The sequence below is a fragment of the Danio rerio genome, chromosome 10, assembly GCF_052040795.2.
Source record: "Danio rerio strain M-AB ecotype USA chromosome 10, GRCz13ab, whole genome shotgun sequence".
In the NCBI taxonomy this organism is placed as follows: Eukaryota; Metazoa; Chordata; class Actinopteri; order Cypriniformes; family Danionidae; genus Danio; species Danio rerio.
In genome coordinates this window covers 27,206,195-27,232,500 of record NC_141030.1, presented here as the reverse complement: position 1 = coordinate 27,232,500, position 26,306 = coordinate 27,206,195, and the positions used below count along the sequence as shown (strand labels likewise).

The 26,306-nt window shown below is 33.6% G+C and overlaps 1 protein-coding gene across 17 annotated transcripts in view; it reads left to right on the top strand.

The window, feature by feature from the left end:
• Nucleotides 1–26,306, top strand: part of cadm2a (cell adhesion molecule 2a) — a 755,249-nt gene that overhangs the window by 304,793 nt on the left and 424,150 nt on the right.

The window sequence follows — 26,306 nt, the reverse complement described above, 5'->3', positions numbered from 1 at the left end:
TTTTGAACCTTGATTGGTCTCACAGTGTCATGTGATGCGATTCACCAAGCTTGAACTTTCCAACCCAGCGATCTGTAAAACTTCACGCATGAGCATGCGTTTCTAGTCTGACGCATTTGTGTGTAAATCCATGGAAGTCTATGGGGAGAAAAGACCAGTGTGACCGTAGCTCAAGAGTATTCTAGAGGCCTTTGCCTTTCATTTAAGCCACTGCTGATGCTTAAAGGGTCACAAAACACCAAAACATTCATTAGTGTCACCGTGTTTACGCCACAGAGACGCCACGTTGTGTTGGCAAAACAAGCGTGAAGTGTTTTTTTTTAGTGAAGTGTCTTTTATAGTTTGCTGCCATTAAGTTTCGTTTTCATTTTCTCTCAGTGAGAGCTCAGACTCACGTGTGGATTACAGTGTACGCGACGCTCGACAACAATAACTTACGTGTCTAAGGAGGAACATTGTTTACCTGAGAGCTGTTCTCATCTGCAAACGCTGAAATCCGGATTCGCTTGTAACGTTAGTCTCCTCTTCATAAAGACGCGGCTCTAGTTGCTGGTGATTGTCCTGTCTCTACAGATTTGGTAAGTGAGCGACCAGTGCTCTTTGTTTATTCAGTTTGTTCGTATCGAATTAAGTTAACTATTGCACTGAGTGCAAACATGTTAGCACCGCATTTTGTGACCGGAATAACACACGCGGCTTTCTGACGCTACCTGCCATGTGCATCAAAGTTTCCGGGAAATGCAGAGTTTTTTTTTCTCTCATTCGCCGTGCGGTATCAAACATTGCATGAAAAATACACGCTTACAGCAGATTCCCGAATCAAATATCGCGTTTGTCGCGAGGGGCATGAATGAATTCCCTGAATGAAAGAGCCAAACTGCAGTTAAAGTCCAACATTTAATAATTTGGCAAATAATTCGACTACAGATGTCCATGTAGGTTAAACACCATCACTTTCTCATGTGTGTGTATTTTGACTGAAACTCGCGCGTGCCCAAATAGACACTCCCACACCATCCCACTTTAGTTCCTCCGACACTCCCCACTAAACAGAGCTGGACACGCCCACTTTTCTGACTTTTCCAAAGTAGAGGTGTGAAAACACCCTGCTGAAACGAGGGGGTTTCATGGCCCTTTAATGATCAACTAGAAGTCAAGGTGTTATTTTATGTTCCTAAAACTAGGATAGGCAACAAGACTTTGGTCAGGTAGTGTACCTGTTTCTGTTTTTTTCCCCTCTTGCTTTTTGTGTGCAATTAATCAAATGAAGTAGGACATTTTACCTTATTATCCATCTGTTGTGAACTTGCTTAAAACAATTATTACTTCATTATTACTTTATTAGTGGCTTCACAATCTTTTATTTTTGTTCTTTTGTCATTTCTTTTTTTATGGAAACTTATCTGCATTTCTTTTTAAATATTCCAAATAAATAAAAAAGCAATGTGCTGGCATAAATATTAAGTCTCTGAGGAGGTTTACACATAACATCCCACGAAGGACACCACAGTTGCAAGAATTGGCATGTACCTGTGCATCATTAAAATAACTTTTTTTTATTGTTATTATTATAAAAAAAAAATTTAAAAAATCCCTTGGCTAGAGAATTATTATTCAAGTAGCGAATCTATCTCTGAAAGTGTAAAGAAAAGAGGATTCCAAAGTCAGAGATAAAGTAAACAAACAAGAAGTGCATGAGAGAATCAGCTCCCAATGGGTTCTGTTGGTTCAATTATGAAGAACTGGAAGCTCTATCAAATCAGCCAGACAAGGTCATCCTTCAGAACGGTGTTTGAAGGAGCCGCAGAGAGGCCAACAATCACTGCAGAGAGTTCAGAAGCTGAGATTAAAAAATATGCCTTATCAGGAGCATTACATAACATCTGTATAAGAGGAGGAAAGGGCAACTAAAGAAATATTTATACACTGCCATCAAAAATCCGGCATCTGTTAGATTTATAATAAATAACTCATTACATTTATGAAAATTGTTAAAGAGCACTAAATGAACATGTTAGAATGATTTCTGATAAACTAACATGTTTTCAGAACAAAAATGAAATTACACAGAAGGCTTAATTATATTATATATGACTTTAAAATGATCTATTAATTAAATGTTCCATATATATATATATATATATATATATATATATATATATGTGTATATGTATATATATATGTATGTATATATATATATATATATATATATATATATATATATATATATATATATATATATATATATATATATATATGTATGTATGTGTGTGTGTGTGTGTGTGTGTGTGTGTGGGTGTGTGTGTGTATTTACGGTAATGAATTGCATCATGGGACCTCAATCTCTGCTCTGTCAACAATGACATTGTTGACATTTTTATAGTTTTAAAATATATATTAGGGATGTCTCAATCAAAATTTTTTGCCCTCAAGTCAGAGTCAGAGTCTTTTGATTTTGATTATCTACCGATACTGATACTTCTATAAAACATTAAAAAATAATGAAAGAGCATGAAGCAACACAGGACAAACAGAGGACTTCTGTGAAATAGCTTGAACAACTATCAATTAATAAATACATTTTTTTTTACTTTTGGACTTTAGTGCAACACTAAATATATAGAAAATCTAAAATAAAAACAAACAACTCCTCAACTTAGAATAACTGCCAGTAATCCCAAGTTTACATATCTCCAAGTTTTCTATGGCAATGTTGTCGTCATCAACTTTATAATACCTCCAGACCACAGACATAATTAGGCTTTCTGCTTCAAGCTGCTCCTTGTTCTGCTTTACCAGCATTAAACCAATAGTGTCTCTGAAACAAAGTGATGTCATGCCGCATGCGTTGCTGTTTCTGTTTGAAGTCAAGAAAGAGGTCTAACTCTGTGCCACCCCAACTTATTATCGGTATATCGAAACCGTGTTCTGAATGGTTATTCAGCAACTACTCAGTGCACCAGTGGGACGTAGTGAAGTGAGAAAGCATGTTAATAAATTAAATCAAGAACGAACACAAAGAGGCTGTAATTTCAATAATTTCTCAAATATTTGCAAACAATATGGATTATTAGATCATCAAACATATTAGCAGGATCGAAGCTCTTTGTGGTTAGAAACAATTACTGTCATAATGCTACTCAATGCTGCTTTGTTTATGCTTTGCAATTGTATGTCGAAAGTTAAAATTTTCGATTCTAAACAGGAAAACAGACTACTGCCCATGCAGGTGCAGAACATTCACTTTTGTTTCAATTGGCATTCATCCATTTAGTGTGTTCATCCTCAGATTTTGGCCCAGATGGAACCAGACGTTAGCCGGCACAAGTCAAACTGTACTAAACAGAAACACATTATAGTATATAACAGCTAAATGAAAAATAAACAAATCCAATAAAACCAGGTGTTACACATTTAAAATACCATGGTAATTTATAGAAAGGGGAAATATTTTGGAATAAGCTGTATGTATATAAGGCATCTGTTTTTGTTGTTTGCCATTAGCTTGGTGTGTCCCAGCCTTAAGTTTTTCTTTTTTCTTTTTATTACATCAAAAGTTGGAGAAAATATCAAAGACCCTTAAATGTCATTCAATAGTATAAAGAATATCACACTAAATCATAAATCATATAAAATTTGCTGATTTTTTAAATCCTATTTTTTTTTTTGATGGACTGTGGCCATAACTCAACATAATTTATCCTTGTGACAATAAAAGACAGAAGAAGAAAACATATTTTTGTGAGAGAAACCACATGTTTTATAAGAAAGTGCATGTTTTAGGAAAAAAATCCTTAATGCTGTACTTTAAAAAAAGAGAGACTAAATATTTTGCAAGAGAATGCAAATTAATGAAACATTTGTTTTAAGGGAACACAATATTACACAATGTTTTGTAAATGTTCTGTAGATAAACATAATGTTTCTTAACACAACACATTACTGAATTTAATATCGCCATCTCAACTTTATTTTAAAAGTGTAGAACTGATGAGCAAACGTCATATCCATCGCAAATATTTAAAGAGAAACATTTTTATTTGATCAAAAAAATATGTCTGCTATAATATTTCTTCTGGACTGCTCATATGCATGTGTGAGGGTTATTATGGTGTGAGCTTCTATGCATATGGGTAACAATACTCCAGCTCAGAGCTTAATGCTCTTAATGGAGATAATGGCACTCCATGCAGAGAGGCATCAGCAAGGAGGAACCGAGAGGTTTGTCCCTTCCGTGCCCTTGCTGAGTTAAAACACTCTAATCTTACATTAATTCCTACAATTACACACCCATCAAAACAACAGACCTGCTTTTGCTCCATATTTGATTCTTTCACTGCATTTAAAGAAAGCAAGTTGACTGAAAAAAAAAAAAAAAAAATATATATATATATATATATATATATATATATATATATATATATATATATATATTTTTTTTTTTTTTTTTTTTTTTTGCTTTTGTAGAACTAAAAATGTCAGTAATCATATCTATTTCTCTCTTTTTCATTTTTAATGACGAGTCATTTTTATTGACAAGTCTTAATTTCAGTGTAGAAGTTTGAAAGTGTAGTTTGTTAAATATCTAGTAAAACATTTCTTTACAGGACTATAAAATACTTTTGATTGAAAGATTTATGGGTTTTTTCTTCCTTTCAGTTTCCTTTAGCAACTCAGTCCTGCTGTGTCAGCACTTTGCAGCATGTCAAAATGTCAATTCTGACTCTCCTCTGAGGAAAAACAGATTGGATCTCACATTTATCTGGAGAAAGTTGACAGAATTTTTGGACTTATCTGAAGGAGTTTCATTTTTCTTTTGAGCTTGACAGTTACATCTGGCGTCGAGATCTATGTGGTTTGTTTAATGCTATTACGTGAATAAATGGGGTACAGAATGTTTTGTGATATGAACACTCAAACAACATTGAACTAAACCCAAGTATGATATTGTCCTGTTTTTTAGTTGCTTAAAAATGTTGGACCTCTTAAAAAATGCATTGATTCTTACTGGCCAAGGCTTGCACCATTCAATCAGCTGGAAAAATTGTGAAAACGATAAGCTATTATTCTTCATTCATAGTTGTTTGTGGACTCTGCTAGTAACATGTTAAAAGCATTGATAAAACAAGTTAGCAAATTGTCAGAACATGCTAGCAATGTGCTAAAATATTAGCAACTTGTTAAAATATGCTAGCAATGTGCTTTAACATCTCCTTAGAAAATTCTAGCTCTTAAAACTTCAAACACTTTTAATTTTCAAAATTGTTTAATAAATTAAAAATCTTTCCAAAGCATTCTATAAATCATCAACAAAACATTAGCAGCTTGCTAAGGCATACTAGCTATGTTTTAGAACATGCTAATAATGTGTTAAAAAATAATACCAGTGTAGTAAAACAAGCTAAAATGTGTTAGCCATGTGCTATACCATCTCTGTTAAATATAATAAATATTAATATATATTGTAATAAACATCATAAACTATAGTTAGTGTCGCATAAAAATTGCAGATTTGTTTACCAATAATTTACCCATAATTGCAGGTCTTAATGGTTACTTTTCATCTATTCTGTCTGTTGATATAAATATATATATATATATATATATATATATATATATATATATATATATATATATATATATATATATATATATATATATATAAATTGTTTATTATGCTTAAAAATCAATTATGAGTCATCAAATTACATTAAGCTAACAGAATGTGGATCAGTTCTGCAGTTGTCTGTAACTGCCTCTTAGTCATCCTTTGACCAAGCTGTGATTTGTTTTATTTATTTTTTATTTCCTATTGACCAGTCTTCTCTCCCTCGCTCACTCCTCTCATCTTCTCGGTGTGAGGTATGAAGCGGTCCAGCGTGACACTGCAGCTAATCCATGTTTAATCATCTTTCACATGATCTATTTCTGACTCTGTCACACAGGGTGCCGGCCTGTGAACACGATCCCGTGATGATGGGTTAAAAAAGACGTCAGGAAGAGGCCTTTGTGGCTCCTCGCAAATATCAGACTGTAGCTTTTAAGCAGAAGCTGGCAAACATGATTCATGTCTCTTTTACTGCTAGTCTTGCTAGTGTTATAGAAAGGCTAATGCTATATAAAAAGGCTGATACATTTTCTGTCTCCAGGCAGATTCTTTAGACCCTAGTCTGTGACTAGTCTATTAGAGTTGTGCTGCATCCCAATTCACATACATTTACTACAGCCTAAAAGTATGTACTTTTTCTGTATGAAGTAAAAGTTTAGAATTTTGATTGTGTTAGAAGAGAACGCAGGCTTTGGGACATACTAATTTGTTTTTAACAGATCATCGTGTTGCTTAGTTATTTAGGCCCACAAAAAATCTGCACGCGCAAAATTCCGCAGATTTTTAGCCCATCATTAATTCTGTTTATTTACTTGAGTAAATGTGTGTAAATTTAAATTTATTCAGTTTTAAAATGTATTACAGTAATATTATTAACTAATATGAAAATGTTCATCTGATTTATGTTATGCAGTTTGGACAGTACAATTTTCTGTCTTCTAAAAGATATATTATATGAGAGACTTGCTTTGTTTACCAAATAAAGTGAATCAAATTGGATTTGCATATTAAACATTAAATAAAAGTTAAAAAGATATTACTTTTTATTTCACACATTAAAGTTTTATAGTTCTGATACTCCCAAAATAATTCTGCAGAAATCTGAAGATTTTTACCAAAATTCTCTGCAGAAATAGCAAAAGAAATCCGCAGATTCTTCACATTTTTTTCATATGTAATTACCTACATTGTTGGAGAAGCAGCAGCAAGATATTCTGCATTCACAAGTCTTTTTATGTTTTATGCTAAGAAATCTCCTCAGTAACTACACTGTAAAAAAATCCGTAATTTTATGTTTTGTTTTGTTTTTTCTGGCAGCTGGGGTGCTAAAAAAACGTGAAATAACGACTGTTTAATTACAGAAATTTACAGTCGAATAATGATGTTAAATTACAAAAAAAAATCCTTAAATTTTAATTTCTGGTAAATTTCTGTAATTTAACGTCTGTTATTTTAAGGTAAATTTCAGCAGCTATGGTACGTAAAAAAAACATAAAATTACGGATTTTTATTTATTTATTTTACAGTGTATGCATTCTGAAGTTAATATCCAAACAACTCTTAATGTAAGTTCACAATGTTGTTGAAGATACAAAAATATAACACAGAAAACGTGGGTTTACAAATGTTCTAATTGGCTAGATAGTAAGTATTCATTCAATAGTCATTCAAACAACTTTTCTGAAGCCTCTCTACTTGATGGTTGGTCTTGTGCGTCCACCATGTTTGTAGTTTGTTTACACTTTTTACCCGAGCTTGTAGTTCTAAACAAATTCATGTCCAACATGCAATGTATTGTGGGCATTATTAGTGGTTAGATTAGGGATGGTTCTACACTTCGAGTTTTTACCGGAAATAGTAAACCATCCGGGAACCTTTGGCATACTCCTTTCAAGATACTGCAATTTGATTCTACTTTTTAAATACTATTTAGGATGAATAGTATGAGAATTGGGAGACAGCAATGGTCTTTAGTACACATGTGAAAAGCTTTTCTGCATTGCTTCCATTTAACAAAGACTGAAAATATTTCTTGCCTTGATGCTTATATTATGGCTTTTTATAAGATTCTAAAACTGGCACAATACACCATAACTTAAAAAAGACAAATCTCTGCAATGTAATTAGCATTTTGGAGCAGTCTTCGAAAAACACAGACTGTATTTTCAGAAAACAATCATCTGTTGTTCAAGTTGTGGCTTTGGCTTTCTGTTTTGTTTACCACACAACCTGTGTGTCACTTCCAGCATAAACCGCAGAACTTTGTTTTGGTGCAAGAAGTGAAATGTGATTTGGTTGAAAGCACGAGCTGAGGGTTTTTATTTTGGTCACAACGTTTCTCTCCTTCATATTATCAAATGTAGAGGCTGAGAAACGAAACTCGAGGACAAAATCTGCAGTGAGACACAATTCCACATTAGTTCTCCTTGCTAAACAATGCAAGCTTCCCCCAACTCTGTTTTGCATCTGTCAAGGGATTTATCTCACAATTGTTTTTTGTTGTAAAGCTAGAGTTGTACTGGATGATTTTGTTGGCTGGGAAACATGCTAGTAACTTCAAGACAATACAATTAGGGTTGCTGCAGTGTGGCACCATGGGTATGTTTCATTGACAGTTTTATTGATCACTAAGACGTGATTGACTTGCATATAAGTTGCTTTGATTTAAAAATTAAAATTGCAAAAATGGCTTAGATGTAGCTTAGCTACTTTTGCCAAATAGCTTTTAGCTTAGCTTGCTACATTTGCCAAAGGTTAGCTTTAAGTGTAGTTGAGCTACATTTCAAGAGTGGCTAATAGCTTAGCTCACTACATTTTTCAAGTAGCTAGCCCAACACTGGTTTTATGTTAGGCCTTTTTTACGATATGCAAGACATTTTTAACTTTATTATAATAGGACAGTGAAGGTAGTGACAGGAAATGAGTTAGAGATAGAGGGGTTGATGGGATCAGGAAAGGTCAATGACTCAAACTTGGGATGCCTGCAGTGCAGTTGCACTATATGTCAGTGTAATGACCACTATGCTACCGGCGCCAAACTGATTTTTGACAGCCTTTCTTAACCCAACATCAAAGTTAGTCTTGACCACCATTTTTTTTCTCCTTGTCGATCAAAACAAGCTTCCACAAACTTTGGTTGGCTTCTGTCAAATGATATTTCTCTTACAACTGTTTCTTTGTGTAAAGCCAGAGCTATAGTGTATGATTATATTGGCTGGAGAAACAAGCTAGTGAATTCAAGACACTATAATTAGGGTCGCTGCAGTTGCACCACGGTTATAAAACAAAACCAAAACCACACAGAGCTGAACTTTTCCACTAGTTCCATCCAAGTCCATATGCTATCATGATTTAAGTACAGAGTGGGCAATTGCTTCTCCTGTCAGAGCTCTGTGTTCATCCCAGTGACCAGATCAAGCCTGGCATGTTGGGACGGCTGTTTTAAAGTGCTTATTCAATCATTTATAAAGGTAAGGGAAAGATGTGTTCATCTCAAAGTGTTTTTTTTTTTCTTAAAAAAAAGCATATGAGATATCAGTAGGTGGCTTGCAAGAGGATGCTGGGAAGTCATTTTCCACAGCGTGCTCTTGGTTTATCTCAGTGTGAAGACAGATAGAGCAGTTTGATTTTCAAGGCAAAAGGCAGCTTTCGTTCTTTTGTGGTTTTTAGATGTAAATTCAGTGCAAAACCTAGAAGACTTTGTTTGAAGAACAAAAAAGAATCAAATGAATGGAGGACGAAAAATGTAAGTGATTTGATGCACGTTTTTTTAGTTCTTAACGTGATAGTTCAGCCAAAAGTGAAAATTCTGTCATCATTTACTCACCCTCCAACTGTTCAAAACCTGTTTGAGTTTCTTTCTTCTGTTGAACACAAATGAAGATATTTTGAAATATGATGTTTTTACCTTTGACTTTTATAGATTTTTTTTCCTACTATGAATGTCGGTGGGTCCCTGCAACCAGCATTCTTCAGAATATCCTCTTTTGTGTTCAACAGAAGAAAGAAATTCTTAAAAAGATAAAACCACATGAGAGAGAGTAAATAATAGGTCATTTAAATTTGGGTTGAACTATTCCTTTAATACAAAACCTGTTTGTTTGTTAGAAGAAACATAACAGACACTTTGGTGTTAGGAAATGGCTTAAAAAAGATAGATGGATGAAGAATGTAAAGTGACTCATGAATCACATACTTGTTTCTGATTGGCTAGGACTATTGAGTGCTTTATGACAAGTTAGAATTGTACATTATGCACTTTGTTACTTGCTGTGATGTGTGCTACGGGCGTTCTTTTAAGAACATTTATAATAGATAACTTTGTGGTGATGGGAAAATCAGATGCCTGTTTTACAACATAAAATCATATTCAAATGTAGGTTTGCTTGTCTGAAATAGCACAAATCAAGAGATTAATCTTTTCCAGTTGATAAATTCTACTGGTAGTTTGAGTGCATAGTCTGAGTTTCCATTCTTGCATCTTTACATCATATTTCTCCACCATATAATAAAAAATGTATTAATTTAATTTATTCCTTTGTATTATTTTGTTGTTTCATCATTTATGTTTATTGTCTTTTTCCTAACATTTATTCATTTTGTTCGGTCTTCTGTTCACTTGATTACACTTTTGTCTTCATATTTATGTTTATTTCTATAGCATTTATTAATATAGTATTATATATAGTTTATATATAGAGTTTTGCATGGGATTTTTTTTTTCAAAAAGAAAGAGCTATGTATTATTCAGAATTATTTTTCAATTATTGTTTTTTTTTTTCAATTGTAACTCCGATGAGTGCTGTTTAATGATCAGTACAATGAAGTGCTCTAAATCAGATTGGACTTTCTCACAAATATGGTTTCTTTTTAAGAATCAAAATACTTGAGTAGATATAACTATTTCTATTAACGATTTGTTTATGGGTAAAACAAAGACCATGTGAGTCAGGTAGTTGAAAAGGTAGGCCACAAATAATTAATTAGTTATGAATTAATTTATTATTTATAAATAATTAATTCACCTCCGCCAATGACGAAGATGCCATTGTCCATCGCGATGTTTCACATAAGACATTGTACGATGCCAAATTGGTCGACATCATCCAACCCTTATACATATGTAGCTTATGTTACAAAAGTGTACCTTTAGAAAAAGTACGGCACCAATGACAGCTTTTGTACCTTTATTTCAGAGAGTGTAGCATTGTTATTGTTGATTTGGAGAAGTTGATCAGATTACACAGTTTTTCCTCTCCTAATGCTGAAAAAACGTTACATTTTTCCATTGAGGATCTACAGCGCTCTGATTGGGAAAACACTAATACAGGGAAAGTAATAGTACTTATTTATCTCTGATGTAATTCATTTCTTTCTTTTTCGTTCTTCTGTTCAGTTGTCCATAATTCAGTTTAATTTGCTTGTTTATTCTTTATTTTCTGCATACTTGTCAGCTCAATAACAATTGCTTAAATAATCATTCCTTTTCAATCTTTTTCTCTCTCTTTAAATCTTCATTCTTTTCCTCACTGGATTGCATCCCTCTTTAAAAAGTGTACATGGCAGATAGTCAATGATTTCACTGCTTAATAAGAACAGTCATCAGAATAGAAAACAGCAAACCACACCATTATTTCAATAAAAAAATCACACAAGAAAAATTCACCATGTAATCCAGATGTTGCTTTCCAGCAGCACAGGGAGAAATATACAGCCAAACATCTTCATAGAGCTTCCAGAAAGGATATAAATACAGCCCTGCACTGACAAGCTGTTTTGGTTTAGCAGTGATCCCCTTCTTAACCGGGATCCTTTCGAAAATCCCTCCATGCCTCCATTCAGCCATCATGTTGATGTCTAACATGTCAATGCTGTCGGCTACCAAAAAGGCTGTGTTGTGAACAGACATAAACAAAGATTTTTCCTTGATGCATCTTCGTCTAGCGCCTCATAAAAAGGTCAGGGGGAGCTGTTATTTGGTGCCATGCTCCCAGTGCTTTTTGCTACATTAAATCCCGCTGTTGATTCCTCCTGTCCATGCAGCTTTATTTCAGAATTACGCTCCATCAACATCGCTCATCCTGCACCCTGCTATGCTAGCCGTGCGCTTCTGTTTCACAAGCTCATATGCGAGTTCAGGATTAGTCAGGCATCAAAAGAATCTTTTTTTTTTTTTTTTTTGTTGAGAATGATGTTCAGAGGTGTGTGCTGTGTTACATTCTGTCTAAAACCCATATTAAACATTTTACAATAATAATTTGCCTTTTTTATTTTTATCATCCATAAAGTTTTATGAGATTATACTGAAAGACTAAATATACAGTTGAAATCAGAATTATTAAACCCCCTTTGTTTTTTTTGTTTTTTTTTGTTTTTTTTTTTATATTTCCCAAATTATGTTTAACAGAGCAAGGAAATTTTCACAGTATGTCGGATAATATGTTTTTCTAATGAATAAAGTCTTATTTGTGTTATTTTGGCTAGAATAAAGGAAATGTAATTTTTTTTATGGTCAATATTTTTAGCCCTTTTTTGCCATTTTTTTTTTTTCGATAGTCTACAGCAGTGGTCCCGAACCCCCGAGCTCATATTAACAATACCGGATCAATCAGTACCGGGCTGCACAAGAATTAATTACCTTTAAGTTGGCAGATAAAGTAGCTATAAAGTAGTATGTTGGTTTAAAATACTGGCTTGACGTTGGATTTTGGTCATTTTTTCAATACAACCTAAAATCAGCAAAATACCTCATTGCAAATCATTATTGGACATGAAAATAACATTGTCTTAAGACGTTGGCGACCTAAATCTAACCTGATATTAATGTCCATGAGGTGTGTCCTAAGGTGAATGTCTTGAGGTGTAATGTTTTCACATTGTGTTATGGGACCTTGACCTTTTCTTTGGTGTAACTTTTGTTGTTTAAGTATGAAAAAGTGACTTTTACTGGCAGTTTTAGCTTGGAACAATATATGTATGTTTTTTTTTTTTGGATTTCCATGTATACTACTGTACAAAAAAATCTAAAATTTTCAACATCAAACATTGTTATGACATGAGATCATTGCCCCATAATGCAGCTCAAAATCATAACTAAATGGGAAATGTCAGTTTAAGATAATCACTTGTAAGACTAGTTTGATTCAATCTAACAATTCAACCCAGCAACCTATTTTTGTTACTGTAAACTTTATTGTCCTCTTTTGGGGCAACAATAAATTAAAATTCAGCAAACCAATCGCACAAGGAATAAATTAAATTTCAAATCTGTTGGTCCTTGCCAAAGGGACCCTGCACCGAGATCCTGAGGGAAGAGTTTGAAATCAATCAAAAAGGGGATGGTATATACTAGATGTAATCTGATAGCCTTTCTTTAACACTTGGCTTTCATACAATTAGGATAGCCTCTGCACTTTTACTTATGGTACTTTGCTGCAGGTAATTAAAATCTTAGACAACGAGTTTTCCTGCTTTATTTTAAAAGTACCAAACCAACAAATCAATGAAAAGGTTCAAATGAATTCAATAAAGTCCTTATAAAATGCCACCATCAGATTCAAATCAATATTAAACTTCATTAATTTGCGCAGACAATAAAATCTTTGTTGGCTTATCCTACTTGTCGTGTCGTGTTAATTGTTATTACAGTGTGTCTTTTTTCATGGTGTGCATTTATTTCATGCTTTATGTTTGACATTTTGAATTTGGATTTACTCTGTAAATTAACACCATTGCAGTTTTGATTGTCACATAGACCAAACCCTTAATAGGCATGCCCAAGATGCATTGTAAATTAATATTATATCTGTGTTTTTTTTTAAATCTTTTTATGGCTTAAGATTCCATAGTTATATCAATGAATGCAATAAAGAAAAACACTGATGTATCTACTGCCCCTCAGATACCAAACAGACTTTGAACAAAAAGCAAAGTGATGGGTTAACTGATCCACTATCCCTTTCATTTGAATTCATATTTAAAAAAAAAACAAAAACATGTTGATGACTGCAGCTCTCAGTGGGAGAAGGACTGTCTAACCCCACCATTTTCAGGCAGCTGAATATCAAAGCAATGGAAGTTAGTGGTGCGTCGAGGGACTGAGGAGACCAAGCTGTGAATTTGTGATTAAAGCAAGGTAAATGAGTCCATTAGAAGCAGAATAGCCCTGGAGACATGACAGGAGTAAATCATTGTGGCTAATTTCCTTCCCTCAAGGACAGACCAAAGGAAAAAAAAAAGAATAGAGTGATGGAGAGAAAAGAAGAAGAGGAATATCCGTTTGAGAGAACGATGGCCCTTTCTCGAAAGTAACAGACAGCCAATGGCATTCTGGCATTTGGTATTTCATAAACGCATTTAGATTTGGCAATTCCTAAAGTTTAGATGTCTGTGGTCTGGGGCTTTGTCTTATACTGTCAGCACAATTAATCAGCACGGGAACATTATGAAGACATTAACATGCTCTCGGTGGAGGAAGTCAAAGATTGCGCTCTCCCACTCAAAGACCCCGGCTGAGATCGGCTTTACCTGCCAAATTGGTGCAGGTGTCGTGCTTCCCGAACGTCCGCATTAATTCCTTTTTGACATATGCAGACCCACAGCACGGGGAAAAAGTACATGGTGGTATCAAAGGATGGAGTAAATGCTCCATGTGTCTCAGCGGTGGGTGAAGCTGGCAGCCGCCCCAGCAAATAGGTCTCCTCTGCCCTGTCCGTCTGTTCCCCTGGCCCTTCTACTCTCAGCCTGACTGCACTGCTGAAGCTGGAAACATGTTTAGAAGCACACACAGGCTAATGCGTTATTCATATTATTATGAATAAAATATGCTAATTAGTCATTTGATTCAGTATATCAGATTAGAAAAAAAATATGTTGATTGATTGATTGGTTGCTTGCTTGCTTGTTTAATTGATTGATTGGTTGTCGGTTGGTTGGCTGGCTGGTTGTTTGGTTAGTTGGGTGGTTGGTTGGCTGACTGGTTGACTGGTTGGTTGGTTTTTTAGGTAGGTTGCTTGGTTAATTGGTTGCTTGGTTAATTGATTGATTGGTTGTTGATTGATTGGTTGTCGGTTGGCTGACTGGTTGGTTGGTTGGTTGGTTGGTTTGTTGGTTGGTTGGTTGTACAGTAAACTTTTGTAACTTGTAAATTGTAACAGTAAAGTTTTAGAGAGTTCTAGATTACATGCTCCCTTTCTAAAGAACTGTTCAATTTATTTATTTGTTTGTTTATTTATTTATTTATTTATTTATTTATTTATTTATTTATTTATTTATTTATTTATTTATTTATTTATTTATTTATTTAGTGTTTTATTGTATTATTTTATTTTATTTTTATTTTCTGTCAGTCTATGTTGCTGGATTTAATGTGACTTTTAATAATTATTTTCTCTTTGATAAATATACATAAATTAGTAAAAAAATTCCATTTTGTCATATTTTTATATATTTTTTTTATTTTAATATAGTTTGTTTTAGTTTCTAACATGTGTACAAATAATGTAGTATAAATAGTAAAGTTTTATTTGTTGGGAGCAAAGATTTTACTTAAAAACCATTTGGATTTCACTCAAAAGGGTGTTTTCAAAACACGCAACTGATCCGGGTGCTGATCTAAGTTAACAGTATAAAGTATCATGATGCTGAAATAAGCAAGACCCGGTGTACACAGCCATGTAAAAACAATGTCAAAAACAAGAACAGCTTGAGCTTCTCTGGTCTCGCTGAAGATCATTGCGGGTCTCTGTTTTAGTTTAACATTATTGCTCTGAAACATCATCACCACACATCTAAAGGAAATGTTGTTTTGATTGCTTCTAATTTGGCATGTCTTGCTCGATGCAGCCCGAAAAGCAATATCCTCCACCCCGACCCAACCCAACCGCGCAGCACTAATAGAATACAGAGATGAGACGGCTTTAATGGAAAAGTAGCGCCTAAGTCAATACAATTAAACAGAGCGTGTTTGAACACGCAAGGCCTGTTTCCCCGCAAGCTATTAAAGCCACTAAAATGAAAGTGTGTTTGTGTTTAGTGCGGTTTAGATATTGAAAACAGAGCATAAATCTGGATCCTCTCAGCTGTTTTATTTTTTATTATTTATTTATTTTTTCTTGTAATCTTTTAATAAATAAAGAGATTTTGTCTGCTCGCTAGTCCGTTTGTTTGTCGCTCAGTAACTTTTATGTAATTCCCCATTTGCAATGTTGTTCACAAAACCCATTATGTTTCTGTGGCAAATGGAAAGATGGTGGAAAGAAGCAAATCAATTATGCGGCTCGACTCCTCGGCTTTAGTAAAATCATTTTTTCAGCGTGATAAGAAGAGAACATCAGTCTGGCGCTTTGACGTGTTCAGTTGTTTTGTTTATAGTTGACATCTTTGACATTTTGATGGATCTTTATTTATGTGGAATTTGTTATCAGCATGTGGTATGTTGGCTCGTCATATTTGCTAGTCTCTGTTCAAATAAAATGTTACTGATTTACCTATTAATTATTTGATATATTTATTAATTCATTGTTTTTTTTTTCATTCTAAACATTCTAAATAAAAATGATTGATTCCTAAAATGTTTTAATTGAATCAACTGATCTTTTCTAGTTATCTCAACTCATAACAGTCAAACTGACTGAAAATATTAAGTTATTCTTTGTAAAAACAATTGTTGAAACTTTATTAACATGAGCTTATTAAAATAACGTTTGTTGTCATGACATTTTGTCAGATCATTATTTACATTGTAAACTGTAAAATATTTTGGGTTCTACATAATTCCTTCATGTTGTCCCAAGAGAAATTGATTAAGTTAACTTACTTGTTTTTACAAATTTAAGTGGACTGAAAATAAAACCATTAAATTGTCCTAAAAAAAAAACAAACAAAAAAACAAACATAATGATTGTGTTGGTTCAACTCATTTTAAATAAGTAGTTTGAACAAGCAGCAAACAATATTTTTTTGTGTATTTAATGCAAACAAAAACTTATTTTAATTCATTTGATTTGTTTTCCGTTCTGTGAAGGTACTTTCTATGTCATGGAAACAAACATAATTTTTTACTTTTGGTTTATTTTGTGTTTTTCCCTCCTAAATAATATATATATATATATATATATATATATATATATATATATATATATATATATATATATATATATATATATATATATATATATATATATATATATATATATATTGTGCAATTATTTATTTATTTATTTATTTATTTATTTATTTATTTATTTATTTATTTATTTATTTATTTTATTCACCAGTAAATGTTTTGGTTCATTTTGTTTTGACAGTTTCATGTTGACTTTATGGGGCGAGGCAGTGGCGCAGTAGGTAGTGCTGCCTCCTCACAGCAAGAGACATTCCAAAGACATGCGGTACAGGGGAATTGAGTAGGCTAAATTGTCCGTAGTGTATGAGTATGTGTGTGTGTGAATGTGTGTGTGGATGTTTCCCAGAGATGGGTTGCGGCTGGAAGGGCATATGGTGCGTAAAAAAAACTTGCTGGATAAGTTGGCAGTTCATTCCGCTGTGGCGACCCCGGATTAATAAAGGGACTAAGCCGTCAAGAAAATGAATGAATGAATGAATGTTGAGTTATAATGAAAATAAACACCAAATATGTGATTTTATTCACCTATCATGCACCCATTGTTCTTTTTCTTTTCTTTTGTTTTCTTTTTATTTACTTTATTTAGTTTTTTTTTTCTTTGAATTGCTAGTTTCTGTACAGTACAAAAAGTATTGTTTTTCATATTATAAATAATATAATTATATCAGGGTATCCATTGGGTCTTAAAATGTCTTAAATCTACTGCAATATTGTGTTGTAAATCTTTTTATTTTTTATTTTTTTTTAACAGGTCTTCATTTTTCTTTGTTTATGTATAGCTACCCAATCTGGGGTGCATTTCTCAAACAATGACTTAAATTACGGTTATCATATTATGATGCATGGTTTAAGAAAAGAACAGCGCAGATGCATTATTTGAACTATGTTAGTTATAACGTAAAGGCGAAGTTACAACTTCTAGAGAAAAACCCTATACTTTTTGTGCAAATTATGTTGTTTTAAACGCATAAAAAAAAAATCCAATATTAGTTTTGGTTAAAACATGCACTAGTTTTCCATATTAATTGAAATATATATATAAGTGCCACATATAGGGTCTATGTTTCCTTATATTGAGAACATTCCACATTCTACTCTAAAACATATAACATAAATAATAATAATTTTTTGATAGGGCAAGTAAAAATCTTTTTCAAATGGGATATTTGAAAAAATAATATTAGCCCTGTATAAGTCTAAAATTTCACTTATAATGGTCTTAAAAATGTCTTAAAACGTTTTAAAATTAACTTGGTGAAACCAGCAGAAACCCCGTATATGCATTAGTTGTACATTGGATGTTTTTTCCATATGACATTATATATGTTCTATAGTTTGTGACCTGGAGTTGAACTCACTTCCTTGCACCACATGACCATAAAGGACAAATCTGTGAATTCTACTAAAGCTAGGTCATTAAACCCATGAAACCATCCCCATGAAGTGGAAATGATAGTTCCGGTAATCTTGCTATTGTATGTTCGCTTAATTAGTGCTATTATAGTGACTCATTTCAGTTGCGTGTGCGGTTGTACGCTATGCTGCTGTGTTCTCAGCCTTGAAAAATGTGAACGATGACATTGCTGCTTAATTATTGTTGTACAGGGTCATTTAGAGAGATTACATAACTGTACGCTTAAAGCAGTAGTTCAGCTGGAACACCCCTAGTTGGGAAAAAAAAGCTGCAAACATGGAAATCTACATTTGTTAATGTTTATTCAGTTGTAAATCTGCAATTAACTAATTATCACATACTGGATAATACTCTTCAATGCAGCTTCAAGAGTCATTATTTATTTCTGAATGACTAAAATTGCAGTTCGTCTTTGTGTGGTGTTTCAAAACCAGGATTTGCTTGATTTCCGAACAACCCTTGAAAATGTATTTAGACTATTTCTCAGCAGTTTACATGATCATGAATGCAGTCAGCTTGAATATCTTTGTATTGCACTGTTGCATCAATGAGACGCCACATTGAGCTCTCAGAGAGATGATACTGACAATCTGCTTTGATATATTTCAGCAACTTAGAGTATATTAAGATATCCATCATCAACCCATACTCCTTCAGTCGACCATTTAATTGTATTACCATCTTATTAGCCTATTATAAGTGCAAGTTCCATAGACACCTGCCATATTTAGAGCATTCATTCATTCATTCATTCATTTGTTCTTTCATTCATTTTCCTTCGTCTTAGTCTTTTATTTATCAGGGGTCGCCACAGCGAAATGAACCACCAACTATTCCAGCATATGTTTTACGCAGTGGATGCCCTTCCAGCCACAACCCAGTACTGGAAAACACCCATACACCCTCACATTCACACACATACACACACTCATACACTATGGCCAATTTAATTAATTCAATTCACCTACATAGATCATGCAAACTCTACACAGAATGCCAACTGGCCGTCGAGACTCAAACCAGCGACCTTCTTGCTGTAAGGCCACAGTGCTAACCACCATGCCATCCATACTTATACCATAAAACCATAATTTACTGTATGAATTAACTGCATTTTATTGTAACCCTACAATTGTAACATGAAACTTCATTTGTAGTTTGACGTCAGTTTGTTTAATAGTTTTTATTATTATTTAATTGTAAAACCAGGAGTTAACTTGTGCCGGAATATGATCCAGCCCCTCATTTTACCGATCCTTCTACTCACCCGCCCTTTTTCCCCGTCTGCTGTTTACTTTCACTTTCGTCCACGATAACCAATGCCCACCTGGGCTCTTAACTCCCTCTTCATTTTCGTGCGCAACACCTCTACATCCTCGGATGGTATGCAGGACCTGTTACCCCAATCTGTTCCGGGACCTCGCGATTCACAAATTAAGCACTGTGTAAAACTAACAGTGAAAATTGATAAATACAATGATTGATGTTTTTTGAAAGAAAACCTCACCTAGGCTAAACTGGACATTTATTTTTGTTCAAGCTACTAATGTAAAATGAGCTGATACAATACCATTCTTGAGTTGTTGTTTTTTTTTTTTTTTTTGTGACAACTTAATTTTTTTATGTTCAATCCACTTAAATATGCAATCTGTAACTTAATAGATTAACTTAAGTCCCTCATGTTGTCCCAACACAGATTGATTGTGTGGAACCCAACATTTTTTTACAGTGTAAATTTATTCAACATACAGTAGTATTAAGAAATATTATAACAACTGAATAGAAAGGTTATATTTGTGTGTGTGTGTGTGTGTGTGTGTGTGTGTGTGTGTGTGTGTGTGTGTGTGTGTGTGTGTGTGTGTGTGTGTGTGTGTGTGTGTGTGTGTGTGTGTTTGTGTGTGTGTGCATACATATATATATTCTTATGTAAATGTTATTTAATGTAATCTTCAGCTTCACATGAATCAGAAATAATTTAATTTTTATTTATGCAAAATTTAGTGATTATTTATTCCTGGGGCTCAGCTATTAATGGTTCTTATTATTAAGAAGGTGACAGTTTTGCAGATTTTTGTGTTTTGTTTTCTTTGATAAAAAATAAAATTCTAAATAACCACATTTATTATACATTTTTTTGTAGTGTTCGTAAAGCCTTTACTGTTACTTTTAATCAGTTTTATTTACATTTTCTGAATATTTTTGACAATAATATGAAATGACAAAAGATTCTTGAGCAGCAAATTAGTTATTTAATTATTTAGCAAATCCATTGTTTATCATGATTATATTACATTAGTGTGAGTGTGTGTTCTTTTGTTCATGTACACAAAGGACACAAAATTATATAATGACAAGGTGTACACTATATGGTGGCTTACTAAGACATTCTGTGTTTCCTCATAATTCAAAATGCTTACAAATCATGTTTAACTGACTTATAACATTCAAAATTTGACACAGGTTTACTTAAATAATTGGGTTTAGGGATATGAGTAGGGTAAGGCCATATGATAAGTGTTTTGTATGGAACAAAATACATTAGACCTATGGAAAGTCCTCGTAAACCATATATAGATGTATATGTGTGATTTTCTTTCTTGCTTGATTTTATTTCTATACTTTTCTTTCTATATTTTTTTTCTATACTTAAATGAGATATGCTGATGCATTAGTATAGTTCTCTTGGAAATACTGCATGAGTGTTGCGCACTCAGCAGCTGTGATGGATCTCCACCCTCAAAGGTCACCCGTGGCCCCGCTGCGCTTCATGCAGTGGTCAGCAGGTGCTGTGTTCAGTGGGACTGAGCCTCGCTCTGTCTCGCTCAGTGTTCCTGGACTCCAGTGGCCCCCATTTGGCTTCGGATCGTCCTGTTAGAGACCTTTTGCATTGCCGGCAGTGCCAGCTCATGGTGGGAAATGGGCAGTTTAGCCTCGGCCTCTCAGAATCACTGCTGATCTTGATGAAACGTCTGATGCCAGCCAGAATCTGCTGGTGCTGCTGCCAGCCCAATGAAATGGCCCTGCCAGGAGTGATGAGAAGCCAGGAATGAAAGAGAAAGGAAATCTGTGTGGTTAAAAGGAACAGCGATTGATATGGTTTCATTTACAGGGAAGAGTCTGAGTCATTTTGAAAGGTTGATGATTAGGAGGTTAGTTGCTGTGTATGATTTGCTTTTAGATTCATTTCATTAGCACTGACTATCAACAGTTGTGGACAAATTTTAAAAAATCAAGTTAAAGTGCATAAACTAGGGGTGTCAAATGTTTTTGTTTCTTTGATGCACCACGATGCAAACACGAACAATTCGGTATCTGTTAAGTAATGATCATAACAGGTCATTATGTATTGACCTCATTTATCACATACAGTTGAAGTCAGAATTATTAGAATTATAAGTTACAAATATTAATACAAGAGTTATTGTGTTGCTAAGTAAAATATCAAATGTTATATGGTAAGCATCATTAATGCACTGAGTTATCAAATTGAACCGAATCAATGATATAATAATCGTAACCGAACCAAACAGTGAGACCAGTGTAGGTTCACACCTCTAGCATAATCCCTATTAAAATAAATGTATGAAGCCTTACCTTTTGATTTTATGTGAGTTAGAGTACAAATGTACTTTTGTGTATTTTTATTGATAATAAGTATTAAAAGATAATGGTGCTTATTTTTTGCAAGAAATTGTTTTTTATTTTATTACCAAAACTCGATATCCATACTGATAATTAATGACAATTTGAGAGACAAATTGATAAAATATAGTCTAGTTTGTAATAAAAGTGAATAAATGTGGAATGTATATAAAAGTGTGCTTGAAAATGTAAATTATATAAAAAATGCAACAGAGGGTGTTTAAATGTTAAGAACACTATGTGACCGTGCTACAGCATCAGAGAAAATACATGACCGTTCATTTGTTACTTTTTAAAAAACATTTTTTTTTAGTTTTTCAACTCGCAAATTAAGTTTGTAAACAATTGAACTGAATAAATGACATGATTAAGCTCATTCACCATTTAAATACTTAACAAATGTACTTAAAATACTAAAAGTACAGTAGCAAAGTAAAAATAGTTGTTCACTATGGTGGTAACCAAATGAGAGGTCATTGTGACCCAGCGGTTAAGAAATGGAGTAAGTGTTATTTTTTAATCACTTCCCTCCGAGGGGTTGATCTAGGTGGGCTGTAATTCTGTAGACCACCTGTTGGGCTTTGTGAGCCTTTTCTTCACTGTGTGATCAGCCAGCAGCTTTGAGAGTTCACAGGAAATGGAATTAGCACCTGAAAATGGCAGTCCAATCACAGAAATGACGGGTCATTTGCTTTATTCTCAGTGTGCATGATTATATGGCTTGTAGTAAAAGAAATATCAGTCAAGGCTTAAACACCACTGCCATTTTGAGCTGCGCATGGCCTCATCTTTTCAAAAAATCAAGAATTCAACTGTAATCAACACATTTATCTGTAATTAGTCAGAACTGAGATCAAGGAAGGACAATGAAATTAAACGAGCTGGAGTTTTAGAATGTAATACGTTGTGTAATAAAGCAATTATGACTGACGTAAAAAAAAAAAATGTGCCAGCTATATTGAGAAAATTAGAAAAAAAAAAGTTAATTTGGCTTTTAATATTGTCAGACACTTGAAACTGTATTTAAAATTGATAATAACACGAGCCATTATTAATGAATGAAAATCAATAATAATTGAGCACTAAATTAAAATTTAATTAAATGATTTCTGAAGAAGCATGTGTCACAAAAATTGGAGTAACCATACTTAAAATGTAGCTTTCCCATTACAGCAATGAATTACATTTACATCTGTTACATTGTAAATTAATTATTTTCTTCTTTTATTATTATTATTAAATCACACAATATTACATGTTTCACTCTTTGATTATTGAACTTTTTTAGCATAAATATTTAACTGCCGGAGTAGCTCACAGTATATCTCACATTGTGCTGAAATGCACTGCCTCTTGTTTTCCTTCTTGTACATTCTACTGTTTATTTCCTTCATTCCTAGTGAGCATAATGTGCACTATCAGGATGAATGTGCTGAGAACAATCACTATGCTGGCATCAGGCGAAAGTGAGTGAGAGAGAGAGAGTGAATGTGTTTGTGTTAGTGTGTGCGGTGGTGTGTGGAGAGAAGCAGTCTCTTGAAGTCTGCCTTATCCTCCGGAATCCATATTCATTCAGATCTGAGCGGATATTTCATTATGAATGTGTAGTGAGGGCGCACACATCCTTTTAACGGGGTTTGTGGGATGGTGCTGTTACTTCAGTAACGCGAGCGTGACTAATTTTACTCATTCTAATAAGTGGGATCGCCTTTGATTGCCAGTCATGTAGAAGGAGACAGATAAAAATAAGAGCCAAAGCTTTTTTTCTTGGCACTTACAAGGCAGGAAAGAAGCCTGGGTTGAAATGAGGAGAAGAATGGAACCTCTGAGGGTGTCAGTGCCGGATGTGAATTAAAGCCAGATTCTCTGTGTTGTAAGGCTCAAAAAAGAGAGAAATAGGTGTTTATCATGCATCACAAAGCACTAGTCAGTGAGTTGTTGCTCTGTTTTTTAATCATGGCGGTGGTAATTGCTGTGTCAGGGCACATGGCCCTGTGTTTTGGGCTCAAATGTTGGTGGACCAGGTGTCGCACAGAACCTTGGCAGAGTTTGTAACTTCAGGCTGTCCAGTTCTCCTCATCCTTATCCACCTGATTACTGACGCCCTCGCGCTCCCCTGATGGCTGATGTCCTGGTATTGCCACATCCCACCTGTCTCTACAAGGACACTTTATGGCTCTGTTTACACATATGTGTATTTTTTTTAAAACCAAACCATTTTTGAAACTCAAGCCAGACTTGGTGAGGATTTTTAGGCTGCAGTGTTGATGTGTAGACAGTAAAAAACAGAGATTTTGCCTAATGGTGTTCGAGTGTGTTGTTTTCTCCTTTGTTTGACATTAGATGTGTGTTTAATTTAGTATTTACGCTTCTTATTGATGGTTTAATTAAATTTAATTTAATGAATTTTTTATATTTTTATTTTATTTTATTTTATTATTTTTATTTATTTAATTTTAATTTAATTAATTATTTTTTTATTTATTTTTTCAATATCATTTAATTTAATTTAATATTTTGTTTTATTTTATTATTTTTAACATACATTTTCATTTTAAATCTTTTTCAATTAAATTTATTTCATTTTATTGTCTATCCATGTTGATGGGGAAAAATGTAAATGTTATTAAATATTTTCTATTTGATAGTTCCTATATATGTATATTCGGTAATTATTTAAATAATTTTCAATTTTATCATATTTATAACTTTGCATGCTGATTGGTTATTCATAAAAATATGTGTATTACTGTACACCCTCCTTTAAAACCATTTATATAAAAGTAACTTGTTAGTCTTTGTTTATTGATGTGTAAGTAACGTGGAAGGAATGTCTATATTTAATGTTTCATTTCAAATGTTTTCATTTTGTTCAATTTTAAGACCATGCCCCTCCCACCTCCACAAATGAATCTATTCGTGCCAAAGAAACGTTGATATGTTCACAGAGTCACAGTTGTGTATGGCAGTCTGTGTTTGTCCAAAATGTTAAGAAAATAGTACTTAAAACTTGTTTTTGGGTAGTACTGTCTTTTCATCAAGCTTTAGGTTATGATTTAATAATGGTTATTTGGTGGACTTGTCTTATAGACATAACGCAAGCTTGTCTAGTTATGGTTTAAGCCAACCTTTACTGACCAAATGAATGAGTGTGAAGAAAAAAATCATACGACAGACTTCTCGCAGAGCATATTTAGCATTTATTAATTTAATTAAAAAGGAAAATTATTATTATTATTATTATTTTTGCCTTCAGTTTTTTTAATCTTATTTTTGTTTTAATGTTAACCTGTTTTACTGTACCTCTTTCACAATTAAATAACGTAATGTAATAAAGTGGCTTAAATGACACTTTAATTGATGTAACAAGTAATACAAATTAGGTAATAAAATATTCTTAATGTTGAAACATATACTGAGTGAAAATCTGTCTAAGTTATAATATATGGAAAAAATATACTTTGGTAAAGGTTTTTAAAGTGTTTAAAGTACAGGAAACTCAGCTAAATTAAACATATATTGCATAAAATGTCAGACATAGATATACTGGTTAAAGGAGGTAACTGCAATGTTTGCAAATGTAATTAGCATATTTTCTAATCGCTTTTTTCATTCATATTTTAATCATGAACTTGCACGACGAGCGTATAGGCTAAATTATTCATTTATTTATTTTACAAATGAACAAAAACTTCATCTAATTGATTGCTTAACAATTTCATGTGTTTTTTTTTTTTTTTTTTTTTTTACGCTGACAGTGGAGAGAATTAAAACACAACTATTTGTGCCTGAACACAGGCAGATATAAACAACAAAATATATTATAAAAAAGGATTTTGACTAAATAAGAACAACTTAAACATGACTATTCAGACGATGTTCTATAGGTCTATCTGCCTTAATTTATATCTTCCTCCTGGTTCGCCTCAACCTGAACAGGGTGCTTGCCTGTGCTTGCCTGATACAGAGACAACTGTCATTATATTCTGTGTCTTTGCCTTGGAAAGTTGACTTTCCAATTTTGTTCTGGAGACTCAAGCCGCGTTCTGCTACCACACAGGAGACCGGAGTTACTAGCGCCACTTCAGCCAGTGTTTTGAAGTTAGGAAACATTTCTCCTAAGAAAGTGATCAGAAGTTTGCAGGATTCTCTAAATGTGGGATTTCCCGATCATGCAGGCACTCGTTTCACCGGAAAAAAAAATCCTGCAGCACGTGCTTCTTCTGCACGGGGGGCGCAGGTGCACCCCTCTGCATTCTGTAGTGCTCACAAACTAATAAATTAAACTAAAAAACAAACTAATAAACTAAAAACGCTCCAAATTAATAAGGGCGATCGCCATCAGTTGGACAGGAGTAGGAATTACAGTTAGCTACAAATTACAATAGATCGTCCTCAGCATAATCTGTCAAAATGACGGATCACCTGCAGATTTTTCCGTCACTGCTGAAAAAAATCTGTCAATGGCGGAAAATATTCAGTTGATGCAACCTCTGATAAATCTCATAGATATAGCT